Source organism: Carassius gibelio, chromosome B6, assembly GCF_023724105.1.
Source record: "Carassius gibelio isolate Cgi1373 ecotype wild population from Czech Republic chromosome B6, carGib1.2-hapl.c, whole genome shotgun sequence".
NCBI lineage: Eukaryota > Metazoa > Chordata > Actinopteri > Cypriniformes > Cyprinidae > Carassius > Carassius gibelio.
In genome coordinates this window covers 15,441,974-15,463,479 of record NC_068401.1, presented here as the reverse complement: position 1 = coordinate 15,463,479, position 21,506 = coordinate 15,441,974, and the positions used below count along the sequence as shown (strand labels likewise).

Here is a 21,506-nt window from a genome sequence, read left to right as displayed (position 1 = left end):
TTCTTCAACTGTTTTATTGAATCGAACTGTCAGAAAGAACTACTGGTGATCCGAAAACCGATGCAACCGGTTCTTGACTCGTGAACGAGTCATTATCTGGCTCGGCTCGCTGTTCATCTCTCTCTTCACAGCAGTTCAGTCAGCACGCGCAGTCTTCTTAATCGCTTGATTCGCTCAATGATGTGCCAGCTTCATCAAACCTGCCATCTACAGTTCAGGCAGTGGTTTGTAATGGAATGATTCGTAACATTTTTATAATTGTAACGAGTAACAATGCAGCACATAAAAAAAATATCGGAGTAAAAGTATTAAACTCAGCAAAAATATGTACTGAAGTAAAAGTGGAAGTAGGAGAAAAAAATAATACTCTAGTAAAGTACAGATACCGCCTTTTAGCACTTAAGTACAGTAGTGAAGTAGTTCTACTTCGTTACTATACATCTTTGGTACTGGGTTACTCCGCCGCGGTGCCCCCGAAGCAATCTAAAATAGTCCGAATATAAACACTTATTATAGGTGCACCCTAGTGATTCAGGACAAGCTAAAAACACGGTTTGGAAAATGGATTCATGGTGTACTCGCTTATTATATAAATTTTTCTACATTTTGAACACAAACAAAGTTACGGACCGCAGCTCTGATTGGTTGTTTCTTAACGGGAGCGATGTATTTCTGCAAATGGCAATAGGACCACTGGGAGGAGCAAGATGAGCTTGATTTTTTCACAGATTATCTGGCTCATATTCTACTGTCAGGACATAATGACAGGTTTAACAAATATGTAAAAAAATATATTTTTACAAAAGTGACCTACTGCAGCTTTAAACAGTATAATTTTTAATTCTGTTTGGATTAACTAGCCGAGTATACAGATATTAATGTTTATTTATGCATTTAGCAGATGCTTTTTATCCAAAGCAACTTACAGTGCATTCAAACTATCAAATTTACATATCATGTGTTCCCCAGGAATCGAACCCACAACCTTGCGCTTGCTAGCACAGTGCTCTACCAGTTGAGCTACAGGAACGCTATTTATTCACAACCATACTGAAAATAAGTAAATATTGTTGGCTGATGCTAACTGTCTAGCTTACAAGCTTGCTGGTGCTGAGTTGAGGCAGTTTTTAGATATAAAGTCCAAATATTTTTATTCAACCACCTAGATAGATTCCATCTGAGGAAAAAAGAAAGGATGAGTGGGAAGAGATGCCCTCCGGGGACATTTGGCCAGAGCTCTGTCAAACGTTAGTTCGGTATCTCAAAATGGTAATCGCCTCGGACGTGACCAATCCTGGAAGCACCAATTACACCAGACAGACCAGACCAATCATGACAGTGATGAGGGAGTCCCGCCTCCCCAATACATACCACTGCATAACGGTCCCAACCTCATTCTCGTTCTCTTCCGCGTGAAGATCTTTTGGAAGCTATCCTCAGCAGATCCTCTATAGTGGCCGCTAAACTGTTTTAGGTACGTCACTGAACGCGGCTTCTTTTTGGATGGGAAAATAATCTCTGTTAAAGTGAATATTTTCTTTCAGCTGTTTTTTATTTTATTTAGCATTGGGGACCAGCACATCAAGGCGGGTTCTCATTTTCTTATTGAGCGGTAACAGCTTTTTCTCTAAATATTCCCTCACGTTAAGTGGTGTACGGATCGTTACTATCCCAGAGCATTCACGGGAAAAATCTGTGGTAAGACCCATTATCGAGAGGCACGTTGGGGTGATCTCGTTAATCTCGTGGTGTTCGCATCTCTGTTATGGCGACTGTGAACCCATCCAGCAGCACAGCGAAAGGGAAGGATCCCTCTCGTCCATGCGCATGTGGGTCGATGAACACGTCTAAAGACTCTCACACACTGTGCATAGCGTGTTTGGGAGTTAGACATGCACAGGTCACGCTCATTAATCCTGAGTGCTGCCCACACTGCTCTCAGTTCCCGTTAAGGGTTTTGGAACGCAAATCTTTCTTCCAGGCCTGGCAGTGCAATCGGTGAGTCCCCTCCCCCATGTCAGGGGAACTGGACCTTATTGAAAAGTGTAGAAGAGCGGCTGCAAAACTCTCTATCGACTGGCCAGTCAGCAAGAGGGCCAGGGTACAGAGAGGGATTTATATGATGGGAAGAGGCTGCCTTCGCAGGCTTCCCCAGTCAAGCAGCTGCTACCAGCCATCCCAGCATGTGTCACAGAGATACGGCGCTACTGGGACAAATCCTTCTCACATAGGGTTCCTGGTAAAGGTTTTTCTCAGCTAGATGTTCATTATATGGAAGAGTTGGGGATGTTCAACCCACCTCCAGTCGAATTGTCGGTGGCAAGTCACCTCCACCCCAATCGACGGGCAGCCCTCTCCTCCTCCTCTCCTTCTCTGCCAGGAAGGACAGAGAGGTCGTCTGCTACTATATTTCAAAAAATTTACCGCTCCTCTGCCCTGGCTGTCAGAGCCTTAATTGCCACCTCACTGTTCACAGCATACCAAGCTGAGCTCATGGAGGAGATGGGGAGGCAGATTGATGCTGGGTCACCCGATAAACTTTGTGGGAAGAGATCTGTGTCATTGCAGATCTCAACCTATGTTCATCAAGGGGAGTGGTCCAGAGCTGCAGCATGGGCCTGGCCATGGCGGGTGAAAGAGCTCTGTGGTTGGGCCTGACGGCCTTATCAGAAAGAGAGAAGGCAGATTTCCTTGATGCCCCAGTGGAGCCTTTTTGGGACTGCAGTGACAAATATGTGTCAGCAGTGCGACTTGCGCAAGAAGGATGGGGAAGTTTTTGAAACATGCCTTCCCAGGAATCTAACTGCTCGGCCACCCCAACCCTTACGTCCAGGGTTTGCCTCTCCTCACCCGATCCGGCAAAACGCTAGGTGCACAGCTTTCTCCTTTCCAAAGCGCTCGGGCAGAAGCGCTCCTGAGGCATCTGCCGTTGATAAGCAACAATGACGAGTTCTCTCCATGAAGACGCGGAAATTTCAGCAAAGGATAAATGGATTTGCAGCACAAAAAATCACTTTCAGTAGCTCTGCTCCTAAATTTATTTCAAAATGACAATCCATATACAGCTATGATCAGCTGTTCCTTCATTTTGGCTGAGCTTTCAATGTTGTTACGGGAAAGGATGAAGCTGAAAGTTTAGTTCTTGTCACATGACCTGTGGTGCGCTTGCGGCACTCTGAAAAGTTGAGATGTTTTTAACTCGATGCGGTGCGGACGCGCCTGGAAAAAAACGAGAAAAAAAAATAATAATACAAGACGTAGTCAGCCAGACGATGAACATTATTGATATTATTAATTAATAATTATGATATGATGCAGTCACACTTGTACACAGTCACACAGTTGCCATGGCTATAAGAACGATGATTTGTGGTGTTATTGATAAAACCATGGGTAATTTTCGTAAGGGAACCTGAAAAAATAAAAAGAATGTAAAAAAAACTTTAACAGGAATGTGCTTGAAAGTGATAAACGGGCCTCGTTTTTACCTAAATGATTTATAATTTATTTTAATATATATAAAAAATGTATAAGGTTTGCATTGTAGCTGACACCTGAATGAACACATTACAATTGTTTTATGACAATTGTAGCATAATTAAAAGTAGCATAATTTACATATGATTTACAGTTTATTTTAATAAATATTAAACATTATATTCAATTGTGCATTATAGCTGAGACCTAGATCAACAATTACAGTTGTTTTTATGACTGTAAGTCATTCTCCTGAAATGCTACTGACGTTAGAAAAGTGTATACCAATATCACATGTAACTTTAGAGACGATCCCTAAATTTGAGACTCTCGAACGTCCAATGTCAAGCCAACTTTATGTCCTTTTCTTCTTTCTCTTTTCGGCACCAGAAGGATACATCCTTTTTGTGACATGGCTTATCATTTATTACAGTGCGCCGGCGCGAATTATCAATGCACGCCAGGTGTCTATGCGCAATTGCGCATGACTCAAACGCTAGCAGCCACAGCAGCAGTTGTCGGTAAATAAGAATTTTCTTGTCTTTAATTATTAATTTATTCGTTCATTATTCATTCATTCATTCATTTATATTACTTGTTTAAGTTATTTAATTGTAAATAACTAGTTTAGTTCGCTTAGTTCGCTTATGCCTCGGGCCGGCCCTGTTGTTGAATCAAGGTTAGCATCATCTGAGGTCCTCTGAGGGTCAGCATCATCTCTTCTCAGGTGTTCTGGATCCAGACTGGAGCTTGTGTAAATCCTAGTTACCACGGGATGTAGGCCTAAATCATACCAAAACATAGAAACAAAATAGAGACATCATTAGCATAGCTGCTGATCCAACAAAGTAAAATTAGTTTAACCCAAGCTAATGAATAAGAATGCACATTTGATCAGATGCAACACACAATTTAAGAGATAGCTACATTATTCGAATGCTTGGCGAAAGAGATGCGTTTTTAATCTAGATTTTCTAGATTCAGCGATGATTATAGAGAGTCCAGCTGAGACGAGTGGGAACAGTTCTTGCTGGAGCCATGGATCCCATTCAGTGGTGAAACGAAAACACGAAGCGCTTCACAAAACTTATTCGCTTAGCACACCGTCTGTGTCGTTATACGTCTGTGTCGTCAGAGCGCATTTTCTCCGCGGCCGGCCTTATTGATAACAGCCTAAGGAGCCGACTTTCCCCCGATCATGTTTACATGCCTGTGTTTCTTATCAAGATCATGTAAAACAATAGAAAAAAAGCAAAAAAGATCTGCTGACAGTTTAAAAGTTTCAAAGTTAAGTGTAGGCTTCTGTCATGATTCTGCCTTCGTGTCCTGATTTTCCTCTAATCTTGAGGCAGGATCATGACAGGCCCGTGTTTTGTGTACAAGCACATGGCTTTGTCTTTGGGCCATGTGCTTGTGTTGTCTCGTTTCCTTGCCCCGCCCCCCTTGTTATCCTAGTCTTGGTCATTATTGCTTAACCTGTGTCACCTGTTTTGTTATGATTAGTCTCCCTATTTCTATCCCCTTGTGTTCACTGTCCTGTGTGGTTCATTGTTATATTGTTACACTTTGTTACCCATTGGAGATACATTGTCTAGCCTATGACTGTTTATATTTCCCCCTCGTGGGTTTTGTTTTCCCCTTTTTTGTCTACAATATATCCTGTGTATTGTGCATCCTGTCTGCGATTGAGTTCATCCCTACCCTCCACATGACAGACTGAACCGCCGAACTAAGAACTCAGCAGACAGGAAGCCATCCGAACTTCAGCGACAACTGGAGTTCCGACAACAAAGCTGGTTGTCATCCCCCACTGACAAGAGGAGGGTCTGCCCTCCACTATCGTCCCAGGGTGAGTGGATCCTGAGAGACTATGCCCGGCTATGGGAGAGTTTCTCCCAGGAGGAGCCGCAGGTTTCCCCATCGAGGTCCCCACCTTCTGCCCAGCTGCCAGTGATCCCAGAGGGTCGTCTCCTGGCCGTTGCGACACAAGGGGATCAGGCACATCCCTCCCCGAATCCTGAGGCACCTCCCACACCCATCAGTCTCCCCAAGAAGCGACGGAGACGGTTTTCGTGGGAATCTGCCTCGGAATCAGCCGCGGTGAGCGCTGGCGTCCCCGAGCCAGCAGCAGTGAGCGCTGTGTATTCCCTTACGAAAAATAACCATGGTTTTATTATAGTAAAACTGTAGTAACCCATGGTTTTTTGGCGTATTGACTGCCATTTGTAAAACCACAGATTTACTACAAATACCATGGTAAAACTATGGTAATATAGCAAAACCATGGTTAATTTGTGGTTACCATGGTTTAACTACAGTAACCATGGTTTTTTGGTTTTATTTGTAGTAAAACCATGGTTAGTTTTCGTAAGGGTTGTGCATCCTGTCTGCAATTTGAGTTCATCCCCACCCTCCACATGACAGCTACTACAATAGCCTAATTGCTGCAGGCTGCTTTACGTTTTTTTTCTTTGTTCACATTTTATCTATTATTATTATTATTATTTATTTTATTTTTTTTGCTTTTAATCTGTACTTTTGTTTGTTTGCACGCACTGTTAAAGGTTTTCAGCTACAAAACGCTGTGTAATGTTCAAGCTCATTGTATGTAAGCTTGTTCAAAATGAGCAGTAAATGTTGCTGAAAAATAACGTTTGTCTCATTAAACTTAATTTAAATAAACGAATATTCGTATATTCGTTAGCTCAAATATTCGAATGTGATGTATTCGCGGAAAACGCCCATCCCTAATCATCCGAAATCAGAGCTGCAACCCCATGCCCCGCCGCTGGATGGCGTCGCCGCGCCTTCAGTGAGCGAGAGCTACAGCGGTCCGCTCTCTGCTCACGCAGAGTTGGCGCACATGCGCAGTACACCCTTGGGTATTATCCACGATAGAACGGGGTTATCGTCTGCAGTTTGCTGTAAAACCTCCACTTTTCAACGGTGTGTTAATGTCAACAGCAGAAAGGGAGTCGGGTCGGATGTTAGAGGATGAAATATCTTCTCTATTGAGCAAGAGAGTAATTCGGGTGGTGCCACTGTCTGAGGAACGTTTTATTACAGATGCACCCACTTTATTTCATGTCACATTCTCCTAGGATGCTGCGAGGGTGAGTAGAAGTTAGACACATTTTCATTCTCGAGTGAACTAACCCTTAAAGTACACCAAAAAAAACCGTCAGAACCTGCTCAAAAATCCCTTTATAAATCCCAATCAGGGGACGATAGTGCGTACGTCAGGCTTGGGAGGGTTACTTTAAAAATTTATTCCGTTACAAGTACTAATTACTTCATAAAAAAAGTATTCAGTAACGTAATCCAAGTACCGCAATATGAAAGTAATGTAACTGATTACTTTTAGATTACTTCTGGATTACTTTAAGGTCAAATATTATTTTTTTTTAAAACAACATTTATTAATTAAGAATTTCACAGCCCTGAATTAATGTGTAAAGGACTATACAGACATCTAGTGCATGGTATTGGTATTACAGATTATTTTGTTTAATTTTCAAGAAAATATAATAAGAAATAATTTTAAGACATAGGAAATGTTTCTTCAACAGGAAAATAGAGAATAAAAATTCATTTTTATTCCAAGCAAATATAGTAAGAACTGAATTTTTAGACAATGAACATGTTTCTTCATCAGGAAAATAGAGAATAAAATTATTATTTTTTTCAATGAAAATATAATAAGAATAATTTTTAGACAATGGAAAATGTTTCTTCAAAAGGAAAATATAGAATGCAATTTTTTTTTTTCTCTCTTTGCAAATATAAAACTAATTTTAAAAAGTGTAGGATTCAAAATTACTGCAAAGTTTAATCCTGTTAAAAATTGCAGTTAGTCTTTGGCAGCATTTGGCATAGGTAATGAAGACAGATTGTGCATTCTACATCACCTGTAGGAGAAAAAAAAATCAATCCACCCCCTCAGTTTATAAACCGTACTCACGAATTCAAAAACTGTTCACTCGGTTTAACAAATCGTACCCACGGATTAACAAACCGTGCCCACAAATTCCCAATATATGCGCTCAGATTTGTAAACTGACACGCATTTGTGGCTCCGCCCCCACCGGCAGATTCATTTCTGTTTATTAAACATTATTTTTCATAGTATCAATGAGTCCACGATCAGCATTCCCAAAATAGTCTTCTTTTTAGCGTTTATTTTACATTAATCACCAATAGGATAAGACACCTGTGTGTTATGGCCAAAAAAATAAACACTAAAAAGAAGAAGAAAATAAGCGTAAAAAGCTATACAAAACAAATTAATATGCCGGTTATGTTTTCATTCCTTTTCTCTCTAACTGAATGAAATGTTATTTTTGGCCTAATTATTTAACAATAACATTAACAGTGAAACATTCCAGACAGCAGAACACTCCGATCCGAATCCGTGTTACAGTCACATCCGTTTCAGGGCTGTAACACGGATCCAGCCCAGGTGCGGTTTCAGTGGGCGGGAACCACAGTAGCCGAGTGGATCTGGGCCGTGTCCGTGGAAACGAGTGCGCGTTTTTTGTTTTTTTCTGGAGCAGGAAAAGTCATTAATCAAGCTGCGCTTAATATAGTGTTATTATGCCAAAATATTGATTTATTTAGTTTTAAATGAAACCATTGTAATCCTGAAAGTATTCCCCCTTTTTTCACAATGTAACTATAATCTGATTACTAAAGTTTTTGACGTAACTGTAACGGATTACAGTTAACTGGATTTTTGTATCCTGATTACGTAACGCCGTTACATGTATTCCGTTACGTCCCAACCCTGGCGTACGTGCATCTCCACCCCAACTTCTCCCTGAAATCACCATCTAGGAAGCTTACTAGGGGTGGCACAGTTCAACTTTTTCACGGTTCAGTTTGTTTCATGGTTTTAGCGTCACAATTTCGTTACAGTTCTGTATGTGCTATGTTTATGGAAAAACTATTAAAAAGAAAAAAAGAATATTCTGTCTAACTAGAAGCAACAGCACAAATAAATACAAAAGATTGAAGATACAAACAATAAACAGTGATTTTCCGTTTTTTTTTTTTTTTTTTTTTTTTTTTTTTTTTTTTTAGGTAGGTCTAGCATAAGTTTTTAGGTACAAAAATTTAATAAAGTAATCAAATGTAAAACAGCATTGCATGTTGGACTGTATAAATTAAAGAGTATTCTTTATTAAATTACAAAAGCTTTTTAATAGAGAGCAGTGAGTGATTTATTTGGCTGCATTTTAGGGCTGAAACGATTCCTTGAGTAATTCCATTACAAAAAATGATCGAGGCACATTCCTCTGCCTCTAAGTCTCTTTTAATTTATTTTAAATCTCACGTCAGGTTCTTTCGCAATTATTTTTTAATGTAACACAACGCGTTTACTTCACCCACAAAGCAGAAGGAGACACAAGCTGCATCCGAAATCGCATACTGCAAGGAGTCAGCATTGTTTTGATTTGAGGGCGCGGGCAAACATAAAGAGATCGTCGTGGCGTGTGTCTATTGCATGATAGAGCTGGCGTACCACAACTAGGGCCCAGGTGACAAGGAAGTCGACCGGAAGTTGAAGTCGGCCGGGTGCCGCCATCTTGTAGCAGAACTTCACTTGTGTTAGCATTCCCATTGACTCCCATTCAGTTTGGCGTCACTTTGACAGCGAATAACTTTACATCTGAGGCTTTTAAAGACTCCGTTTGTCCATTATTTATTTCTAAAGATACACGACAATGTATAAAGGGCTCCATTACCTTCTATGTTACATTAAGGCCCCGTAGAAACAGTTTTTGTAAAAATAGGCTAACGATTGCGTCATAACCACGCGACTCTCTCTTGCATTACCGTACAGACAGGAGGAGAAGCTCGCAGGCAATTAACTTAATATGGCGTACTGGCATTACATTTTAAAATACTATACAAAATAATTAATCAGAGTACTTACTCCTGCTCACTCACGCCAAAGAACTCCCCGCTCAAGATCACCGTCTCTGCAAGATTAATGATGGCAGTTTGCATGCACAACTACTAAAAGATTTACATCTGTCAGACAGGTTGCTGACGTCATCCAGCTTAGTTTGAGACTGCGCGTCAGAAATGGAAGTGCTTCACATGTTTCAATTGAGTTCCAATGGGGTCGCTGTGTCCATTTCTTGTACTGTCTATGCTAGGGTCCTATGATTTCGGCGATGCAGAAAACGTGGAGGGAATCGCGGAATCCAGTCATAAAAATGGATTTTACAGTTTAACGCGGAATTGCACGGAATTTGCCAAATTTTGAATGAATTAATCAAAAATCACTTACATCAATTCACGATATGTTCAAAATCAAAGAACATATGCATGTTCTGTGTGTCTCTGTTAATGAATGGAGCAGAAGCAGGTCTTTATTCTTTAAACACACTGAAGCACGCGTGACGCTCGCGGTAATTTCAGTGTCTGCTGTCTCACTAAATAAAGACGTGAACACATGAACAACATCTCCAGATCTGCACTGAGTCTTTTCATGAGCATTTGACCGTTTGATTTGAGTAAAACTAGCGTCACATCACATACACAGAACTGTAAGGTATGTCAATCCGTCAAAATAAAAGTCCGGTTAAAGAGTATTGTTCAGCATAATGTACATAGCCTACTACAAAAAAAAAAAAAAAAAAACATTATTTTTTTAAGTTTTAATCTCACAACATTTCTTCCATGTTTTAATTTTAATAGTAAATCCCCTTTGTTTACCAAAAAGTTGAGTTAATTTTCAGTAATTACAAGATAAATTAAATTAATGTTTAATGTGCATCTCAGAAAATCCTTTATTTAAAACCCCAACCGAATGGCACTTAAATGCACTTAATTCATCTGTCAACTTTATTGTCATTGTTCACAGTACAAGTACAGACAGAGAAACAATGGGTAATAATTAAATGTTTATTTTTGATGTATGCATAGCATTCTATGCATTTAAAAAATAAAAAATAAAAAAATTCAAAAAAACTAAGCTAAAACAAAACTTAGTTGTCCATTTTAAGAGACCCAGGAGTCTTATTTTTTCTTGCATAATTAATATTACACTTTAATTTAGCAAAAACACATTTTATCCGATTACTCGATTAATCGATGGAATTTTTGGTAGAATACTCGATTACTAAAATATTCGATAGCTACAGCCCTACTGCATTTACCCTGCAGGTCTTGATGCCTCTGACTATATCCAATTTTTTTGGAAGACCCGCTTACATCATCTTTTAAAAGTGACCCGTATCTGATTTTTGCATTTACACTAAACACTGCTGAAACTACCAAACGTAGATGTTTGGACCTGGAAAAGGAAGTAAAACAGCACGAAATACAATGGATGCAGATCCAAATAAAATTATACAGTGTTTTGCTTTCCACAATATTTTGAAAAGTCGACAAAAAAATCAGCAAAATGTTGGTCTCTTACGACAGAGAAAAAGAGTTGACGTCACTTTTTTTAATGACGTACAACTCGCATTTACTGGGGAATATCTGATTTGTCTGCTTACATGGCACACGCAAATGCATGTATCCGATTCATATCCGATTTATTTCCACATATGAATGAGGCCTGAATCCGATCTGAGAAAATTGGACTCCATGTGTTTTTTTTCCTGCTTACATGTTCACCGGTCATATCCGATCTGTACCACATGAGAGGGAAAAAAAATCGGATCTGGGTCACTTGAACCATCAGTGTAAATGGGGCCTTTGTTGTTGCTGTTCGATTAATATAATGACTATCACGTTAAGAGAATGCACTGATCCAGTCCACTGATACAGTAGGCCTATGTTCAGCCGGCTATGTCTGCTGTAGGATACTTACCAAAGACGAGCATTTTGATATAATTTTTGTCTTTTGAATTTGTCCATTTAAAGGGGGGGTGAAATGCTCGTTTTCACTCAATATCCTGTTAATCTTGAGTACCTATAGAGTAGTACTGCATCCTTCATAACTCCAAAAAGTCTTTAGTTTTATTATATTCATAAGAGAAAGATAGTCTGTACCGATTTTTCCCGGAAAAACACGAGCCGCTGGAGGGTGGCGTGTGGGCGGAGCTAAAGAATCACGAGTCATCCAAAACAAACCATGGCTTACAGTCAGATTGAGCCATTTATTTATGATCCAGAATCAGATCCCGAGGCTGAAACTGAACGAGAGCAGCAGCAGCAACGACTCGCTCCAAGCGGGGCTCGAACCCGGGTCTCCGGCATGGGAGGGGATGCACTAACAAGGAGGCAGAGATATTTTAAGCAGTTTTACTCACCGCCTGTGGTTCCAACACACGATCGTGACCCTTTTTCGTTGGGATTGCATCATCCTTAAGAAATAAACGATACACAAATCCGTCGTCAAACTAGGCCTTGTTTGTAAAACAAGCATCTTCGAAATGCAGGGAACAAACAAAAACACTTGCACAACTCCGTTGATGCTCTGTAAAAAATAAACTCCATCCACTGGTCCCTTAATGCTGTTTTTTTTTTGGTAATCTGTGCAGGGTTGTCTTGCCCTTGCAACCAAAAACACACTTCTTTTGTGACTTTTCGCGACGCTCTCGCTCTGATCAGTGAATCGCTCTGATCAGTGAAATGTCTGTGCTGCTCAGCCTCGCTGTATGGGAGCGCGCGCTCTTCCGGCAAAAGTGCCCTCAGGCACTTAATATTTGCGCGCATTTAATTAGGGATGTGCAACAGTGATCGAGTACTCGACAGCGATGATCGATCACGTAAATGATGATCGAAATTATTATTAAATAATAATGATCTCTGATTGGTTAGCTTCCCACTTGATGCCTCAAAAGACGTAAGAAGACATAATAATGGCCTCAAAGTCACGTAGTGATGGCTGGCTTCCCTTTGAGAAGAACGATGAAACAACAGTTCAGGGTAAGCTGTGCAGCGCCAAGCTTTCACACAAATCTACAACAAATAGCTACAATGCGCCATCATCTAAAATTTATACATAAAATATCTGGCGATAACAGACGAGCATTGAATCACTTGCCGTAAGACTTAAATGCAACGCAGACAGAACCGAGAAGACGACAAAGCTATTCGCTGAAATGGTGGTGAAAGATTTGCTACCCATTAGTTTCAGTTTATGCTAAAATCGCTGCATATCATCGATTCGTTTCATGCTCATATAAGCAATGCCCCATAATGATATTGCTCTTAAATGTTTTATTTTTCTATTATTATTGATATTTTATTACTGATGTTAATAATGCAGCCGAGCTTTTTTTCCGTCATATTTGTGGGCATAATTCAATTCCTATGGCTTCGAAAACACGCAGGTTTATGGAAAATAAAACTTAATTACAACTATTACACTTAATAACGTAGATGAAAATATAGCACAAATCTGCCATACATTTATAATGAGAACTTTATAGGAATCTATAGTAAAATCTGTCCTTGCCCATCTTTCAGCGCGCTGTCATGAAAACGCATCAGCTGGAGCTCTCTCTCTCTCTCGCTCTCTCTCTCTCTCTCTCTCTCTCTCTCTCTCTCTCTCTCTCTCTCTCTCTCTCTCTCTCTCTCTCTCTCTCTCTAACGCATAACTTAGCATCTTATTGTGCTGATACAAGTTGTAATGTTATGTCTGATACGTTTCTCAGTTATCTTATTTATCATAGGATGTGTCATAGAATTAGCTTCCGTTTATTGGTATAGGCTACTCTTCACCTCAGGCAGATATTTTTTGCTTCTTTATTAATAACATTGCTTCATCATAATCATTATCTAACCTGTCCTAATCATTTGTTCATGTTTTCATAGACAGATTTCCATGTCAGATTTTTATTTTTTTTCATTTTCATAACAATCTTCAGATTTTTTCATTATGTACATTATGACCATGAAAAATGCAAGTTGCCACACGGACCATGAAACGTGTGCTAAAGGATACAGCCATCCCATCGATAATGAAGACAGGACAAATTGGATCACCTGTTGCTGCGGTAAGTGTTCCGTTATGTTTTGAGATGACTAACATTAGCCATACTGTAACAGTGCCATGTTAATGTAATATAACCTTAGTAGTGACACTATTACGTGAATAGTGGCTCCGTGTATCCCCTTTATTGTTATTATTGTGTTGTCATGAACACACTGCTCGTATCATTATAACAAAATCACTTACTTGGTGTACAGCTGACCATTAGGTTCACTCGGCATGGGGCGTTTCTTCCAGTTGATCTTGTCACAATGGGAAAAAAACTTGCGGGTGTAGGGCAGAGAAATCTTCTGTGGTAGTGACGCAAATATTTTGATTGTCATCAAGCCTTGACATTGATGGCAATACCCGGTCCCATTCATTACAACAAAGGCACTCGGTTTCTGTCGGCATAGTTTGGCAGGCATGTTCCACATTTACAGCACCAGTCTGTGTTCATTCTGATTCTCCCTTCGACATCTTTTCTTACAGCTTCCAAAGTTTGTAACTCCTCGTCTGTGTATTCTGGCTCAAAACTATATGGTTCTGGATCTTGGTTTGATACACAGTAAAATTCCTCTGAGTCTGACAATTCCTCAAAGTCAGCCATGATCACGAGTCACATCTAGCTAGTTATTTGTTTTGTTTACGGAACCATCAACAAGGTGTCTCGTGTGCTGCGCTAATCACTCCGCCCAAGTAGCCACTCCGCCCAAGTAACGTTAGCTGTCCTCCTACGCCTAGTGAGAATATAGTTCCCAGTATTTATACGATTAAAAATGGTCTCTGTCTCATATAGCCTTGTTATTTGTACACGCTGTGACTATACAGATCACAACATGTAAATGGGAAAATGTTTGCATTATTTTGTCACTTATTGGGATTACTATGCTAACAGTATCCATTTACATCCAGTCTTTGTGCTAAGCCAGGCTAGCGGTGGGTGCGTCAAATAACACTTACAGAACGCACACAAATGAAAAAGTTATGTTGGTCTTCTCTAACTCTGGGGGATACTGTGAATAAGCTAAAGTCCCAAAAAGTCGGAGTGTTCCTTTAATGAGAGTGGAATATTTAATGTAAATGTTTTTATTGATTTGAAAACGGAGTATATAATTATTCCTACTTACATTTCTCACCCCAACCCACTTCGCACATCTTGGCCATATAATTATGGAGTCAATTTAACGCCGTATATATACGCTAAAATTACGTTTTGCAAACGAAAATTAAAGTATTGAGGAAAATAAATTTGCTTTTTGCAAACAAAAATTATGAATTGCAAAACATAAATGAAACGGTGCGAAAGCAATGATTTTGCAATACATATTTTCCATGGTCATATCTATTAATTTATTTGCAACGCCATTGGCTAGCGGACCCCCATCTGTTGTTAGCATTCCATTGACTCCAATTCATTTTGGCGTCACTTTGACCGCGAAAAACTTTACATCTGAGGCATTTAAAGATTCCATTTGTCCATTAATTATTTCTAAAGAAACACCAAAATGTATAAAAGGCTCCATTACCTTGTATCTTACGTTATGGTCCCGTAGAAGCAGTTTTTGTAAAAAATAGGCTAACAATTGCATCCAGCGACTCTCTGTCGCACAGTAGAGAAATTACCGTATGGACAGGAGGAGTAGCTCGCAGACAATCTTTTACTGTAACATTAAATGTAAAATAGCATTAACATTTATGTTTTCATTTTATTAACTTTATTAACAAATGTATGTGTATTAGCAGTGTTTGCTCAAGTTAAAGAAGTTGTTAACATAAAAATCTGCTGTTTATTTCTCTCAATGTGCACACTTTTATAGCATTAAAAAGTGTATTGTTTCATTTGGTTAACTGCAAGTGTTTGTTTAAAATCTCTTGGGAGGACGCCAGCGCACAGAAGCGTTCTTTGTTTACCTTAGTTCAGAAGAAAACGCAGCCCTGAAGAGTTTTGTAAAAAAAAATTGCCTATAAAACCCCGACATGCCAATAAAGTTTTGATTACTTTAGAGTATTTTGCAAAACGTATTTTTTTTTGCGTATATATACGACATTAAATTGACTCCATATATAATCGCCATTGGCTAGTACATTTTTTTTTTGTACAGTTTTGTTCAAAATAATAGCAGTACAATGTGACTAACCAGAATAATCAAGGTTTTTAGTATATTTTTTATTGCTACGTGGCAAACAAGTTACCAGTAGGTTCAGTAGATTGTCAGAAAACAAACAAGACCCAGCATTCATGATATGCACGCTCTTAAGGCTGTGCAATTGGGCAATTAGTTGAAAGGGGTGTGTTCAAAAAAATAGCAGTGTCTACCTTTGACTGTACAAACTCAAAACTATTTTGTACAAACATTTTTTTTTCTGGGATTTAGCAATCCTGTGAATCACTAAACTAATATTTAGTTGTACGACCACAGTTTTTTAAAACTGCTTGACATCTGTGTGGCATGGAGTCAACCAACTTGTGGCACCTCTCAGCTGTTATTCCACTCCATGATTCTTTAACAACATTCCACAATTCATTCACATTTCTTGGTTTTGCTTCAGAAACAGCATTTTTGATATCACCCCACAAGTTCTCAATTGGATTAAGGTCTGGAGATTGGGCTGGCCACTCCATAACATTAATTTTGTTGGTTTGGAACCAAGACTTTGCCCGTTTACTAGTGTGTTTTGGGTCATTGTCTTGTAGAAACAACCATTTCAAGGGCATGTCCTCTTCAGCATAGGGCAACATGACCTCTTCAAGTATTTTAACATATGCAAACTGATCCATGATCCCTGGTATGCGATAAATAGGCCCAACACCATAGTAGGAGGAACATGCCCATATCATGATGCTTGCACCTCCATGCTTCACTGTCTTCACTGTGTACTGTGGCTTGAATTCAGAGTTTGGGGGTCGTCTCACAAACTGCCTGTGGCCCTTGGACCCAAAAAGAACAATTTTACTCTCATCAGTCCACAAAATGTTCCTCCATTTCTCTTTAGGCCAGTTGATGTGTTCTTTGGCAAATTGTAACCTCTTCTGCACATGCCTTTTTTTTAACAGAGGGACTTTGCGGGGGATTCTTGAAAATAGATTAGCTTCACACAGACGTCTTCTAACTGTCACAGTACTTACAGGTAACTCCAGACTGTCTTTGATCATCCTGGAGGTGATCATTGGCTGAGCCTTTGCCATTCTGGTTATTCTTCTATCCATTTTGATGGTTGTCTTCCGTTTTCTTCCACGTCTCTCTGGTTTTGCTCTCCATTTTAAGGCATTGGAGATCATTTTAGCTGAACAGCCTATCATTTTTTGCACCTCTTTATAGGTTTTCCCCTCTCTAATCAACTTTTTAATCAAAGTACGCTGTTCTTCTTAACAATGTCTTGAACGACCCATTTTCCTCAGCTTTCAAATGCATGTTCAACAAGTGTTGGCTTCATCCTTAAATAGGGGCCACCTGATTCACACCTGTTTCTTCACAAAATTGATGACCTCAGTGATTGAATGCCACACTGCTATTTTTTTGAACACACCCCTTTCAACTAATTCAACTAATTGCCCAATTGCACAGCCTTAAGAGCGTGCATATCATGAATGCTGGGTCTCATTTGTTTTCTGAGAATCTACTGAACCTACTGGTAACTTGTTTGCCACGTAGCAATAAAAAAATATACGAAAAACCTTGATTATTCTGGTTAGTCACATTGTACTGCTATTATTTTGAACAATACTGTATATACAGGGCTCCAAACTGCGACTAAAACGGTCGCATTTGCGACCATAAATATTAAAATGCGACTGAAGTTTTTGCTGAGGTCGCCACTGGCGACTAGGCTTATGTATTTACATATTATCTCTTAAAAAATTGCATGTAATGACTTTTTCCCTTTTTTTTTGCATGACATCGTTTGTTATGTTCGCGCATTGAGAGAACGCGCATCGAAGTTTTAGTGGGAAAAAGAATTTTGAACAGTCCTCATCTGCCACACAGCAGTGCTGACACAGTTCTCGTTTATAATCATAAGGCTTCTTCTTAACAAGATCTTAGTCCATGCTGTATTCTGTTAATGCATGAACTTAATTATATGAAGTGCACTTGCCGTCCAGCAATCGCTTTGTTACTTTTTAATTTACAAAGTATCAGCTTTAAAATTATTCCAAATTCATAACAAAATTCAAACACTAAATACAGTTTTGGTGTTCTTTAAGGGGCCATTCAGATATAGCAACTAAAAACGCGTGGAAAACGCTAGGCGTGCCGCTTTCTCCTTTTCAATGCGCTCGGGCAGAAGCGCTCCTGATGCGTCTGCCTTTGCTAAGCAACCATGACGTGCTCTTCTCCATGAAGACGCGTAAATTTCAGCAAAGGATAAATGGATTTGCAGCACTACAAATCGCTTAACAGCTCTGTTACTAAATTTATTTAAAAATGTCTATCAATATACAGCTATGACCAGCTGTTCATTCATCTTGGCTGAGCTTTAAACTTTGGTACTGGAAAGGATGAAGCTGATTGGTTGGTTCTTGTCACATGACCTGCGGTGCGCGCTTGCGGAATTCTGAAAAGTTGAGATGTTTTTAACTCGATGCGATCGTGAGTAGTGCCTTAGTTCAAGCCGCACGTGAACCTATCATACCTTGCTCTTTACTACTAGAGTACATAATGAACATGAATTAACATCAAAAGGTTGGCTATTTTATAAGAGATTATACAGTACAACACTTCCAAACTGTGGAAACGTGTAAAGCTTGTTAAAATTGCTACGTAATATTAACCTCAGTAACCTTTCGGTGTCCATCATCAGTCAGCTAGAAAAATAACTATAGAGGTTGGGATCGTTGCGTCACGTCACAATGCGGCTTGTGGGAATCGCGGTACAGAAGTAGATGTACTGTATAGTAGGCATTAGGTAACGGTGGTTATTTGGTCATTAATTTTGATTATTTTTTGGAAAATGGTTCAGTATTGCTGTATTGTGAACTGCTGTAATCGGTTTCATGATCGACAGGGCAAACGCCTCGTGAATCATATTAGTTTTCAACATTTTCCTACTTGGAAAAAAAACACAAGGTGTCTGAAATCACCAAGAGGCGTCAGATGGCTTGGGTCACCGCTGTACGGAGGGAAACCATCACCTCCGATAATATTATAATACATAGTTATGGTGAGACATGTTGTGTATTGTCTCTGATCGCTTTTTGATATTTTTGTGCTGACTGTATTTAACAAATTTGAAAAAAATAATAAAAAAAACTGGAACGAACTTCAAAATAGGAAGTTAAGCGTCTTGTTTTGGTGAATGGTGGGTTGTGTCTGAGGTGAATGTTCGTCGATATTATACCGCATTACAGAACTACTGGAAGAAAACAGTGGATTTTTGCAAGTATGATAGGTGAGTAATTACTCCTGAAGTGTAACAAACCCGCATAGACAAGCTTCATAGCTCGCAGAATCTGATAAGTGTGTGTGTATGTGTGTCACCACTATTTCCTTAGTGAGAATGATTGTTTTCTCCACGTTTAATTTGCAGATCCATTTGTGATCTGCAGGTGAGCCTCCAGTGACTTTAAATTTTTTAATTGATCGGAGGTGTAAGCGCTCACTCCACAGACCCGGTAGGAGAAATTATCAGGGAAACTGAGGATTGGGAAACTTTCATGTGTTCATAGGGATCGATTCCGCCTACAACCTCTTTTTTTTAAGTAGCTTTGTTTGGCTTCATTATTAAGTTTGTCCGTATAGGTATAGGTAACTTTTTTTGTTGTCACGTTCAATAACTTTTTCTGGAGACCGGCTATTATCTTATTACAAACCTGCTTTGCGATGCCTCTAAAATGGCCGCCGTTACCCACAATGCACCATTCCATAACGTCTACGCCCGAGCTCTAAAGAGGAGCATTTTGCTATATTTATGAGCTATTGAATTTTTATATTTTTACTTAACCCTGTTGTCTATATGATTCAACTCCTCCTATAAAATGTAATTTTACTATTTATGAAAAACAGACTGAAAGTGTGAAAGACATGCACTCCTAAAAATAAAGGAGCTTAAAAGGTTCTTCACAGAACAATTTTGGTTCCTCAAAGAACCGTTCAGTCAAAGGCTCTTTGAAGAACAATCTCTTTCTGACCTTTTCATAATCTGTTATTGTCTTCAAATGTTAAAGGTTCTTTATGAAACCATTTAGACAGGAAAAAAAGGTTCTTCTATGGTATAATGAAGCACCTTTATTTTTAAGAGAGTATGACAACATTTACAGGATGCATTGAGGAGGACCCCAAACTATACTAAGGGGCCAAGTGATGCTTATGGTCCATGATATTGGTACAGATTTTGTGTAATAAACAACGCATGACTGTATATTTCAAGTTGGAAAAAACATTTAGCTCCCACTTTAAGTGAACCTTCGTTCCCAGGTCATCTACAAGATGGATTAAAATGCTGATAAAGTCAACAAAAGATGAGACATAAACACATCAGTATGATTGAAAAGTTAAAATGTAAAATAAATAATTTAAATAAAACACATAAAACATGTTAATTCTGTGGCACCTAAAAAAATCATTTGGCGCCTAAGTTTTTTCTTATAGGAGCCAATGGCTCCTAAGTCGATTTTTTTGTTTGGAGCCCTGATATATGATTCCAGTTATCTTATCTTTGTAAAATGGCACAGCTTCTTAAATTTTATGCAACCCGGATTTTTGCAGATAACAGATTGTTCCAACATTCAACTATCAGTGTCGATTAATCTGCAAACTGATACATTGGTCGACCTCTACACACTGGCAAGTAAAATCTATGAATTTAGATAAAGATAGACATCATGTTGTAGCCCAGAGTAAAATTTAGTCGCATATGCAAGTGATTTACTTGCATTACCTTTTTCTCTGAATTTTTTTGTGTAATCCAGTGAAACATTCCCATTCTTCAACATTGTCTTTTATTTCTTGAAGAGTAATCTTAAAATAAACATTAAATTAAATGTTGAATTTAACTTTGGTTTTTTCCTAAACACATCGAAAAACATGGGCTCGTCCGGGATTTGAACCCGGGACCTCTCGCACCCAAAGCGAGAATCATACCCCTAGACCAACGAGCCACGTCTTCGGATCTACCATTTTGTATATTTGACATCTACTAAGCGTGTGCAAGGTCGGTTTTTTAATGTCATGTTTTAATAAAACCCCCGCGAACAGGATAATAGGCTTAAATACTGTAAATTCACATTTATTTCATACAGGGACACGGGGCGTGAGGTAGCCTATGTATAGTATTGATGGTACATTACAATGGCGTGGCCGGTTAGCTCAGTTGGTTAGAGCGTGGTGCTAATAACGCCAAGGTCGCGGGTTCGATCCCCGTACTGGCCAAATTCGATTTTTGCATTTATTTCTGCCACATATTCAACCCTTTATTTAGTGTAACAGATTAAAAGTTCGATAAATATATTCAACACATATTAATATAATATATTAATGTCCGCCCTGATGACTGAGGGTATAAAAACTCCTTCACACACTGTACTTATTTTAACTACTCCACCCATTTCAATCCGTTATCTACCCCCAAACTAACAATTTTGCACATTTTTTTCTGTCTGCACTGTTATGACCAGTTTAGTTCTTTGCAATCAATTTGTAGCTATGCATAACTGAGTACCGTATTTTCCAGACTAAAAGTCACAATTTTTTCATAGTTAGGCTGGTCCTGCAACTTAAAGTCAGGTGCGACTTATCAAAATTAATTTGACATGAACCAGGAGAAATGAACCAAGAGAAAACATTACCGTCTACAGCCGCCAGAGGGCACTCTATGCTGCCCGAGATGCTGCTCAGTGCTCCTGTAGCCTACACGGAGCAGGATAGAGCGCCCTCTCGCGGCTGTAGACGGTAATGTTTTCTCTTGGTTCTTGGTTCTAAATAAATGCGACTTATAGAAGTCTTTTTCCTCGTCATCCCATATTTTTGGACTGATGGGTCTTATACTCAGGTGCGACTTATAGTCCGAAAAATACGATATATATTTCTTAGCTGTAGTGCATTTTACCTTCTTTGCAAATAAATACACAACTTCAATCTTTTTCTTATGACAC

The 21,506-nt window shown here is 39.1% G+C and overlaps 2 non-coding genes across 2 annotated transcripts; one reads left to right on the top strand and one right to left on the bottom strand.

Moving 5' to 3' along the window:
- Positions 1–20,441: 20,441 nt before the first annotated feature.
- On the bottom strand, positions 20,442–20,513 carry trnap-ugg (transfer RNA proline (anticodon UGG)). The gene has a single exon. It is a non-coding gene; the product is annotated as a tRNA-Pro (tRNA).
- A 197-nt stretch (positions 20,514–20,710) lies between these two features.
- Positions 20,711–20,784, top strand: trnai-aau (transfer RNA isoleucine (anticodon AAU)). The gene has a single exon. It is a non-coding gene; the product is annotated as a tRNA-Ile (tRNA).
- Positions 20,785–21,506: the final 722 nt, after the last annotated feature.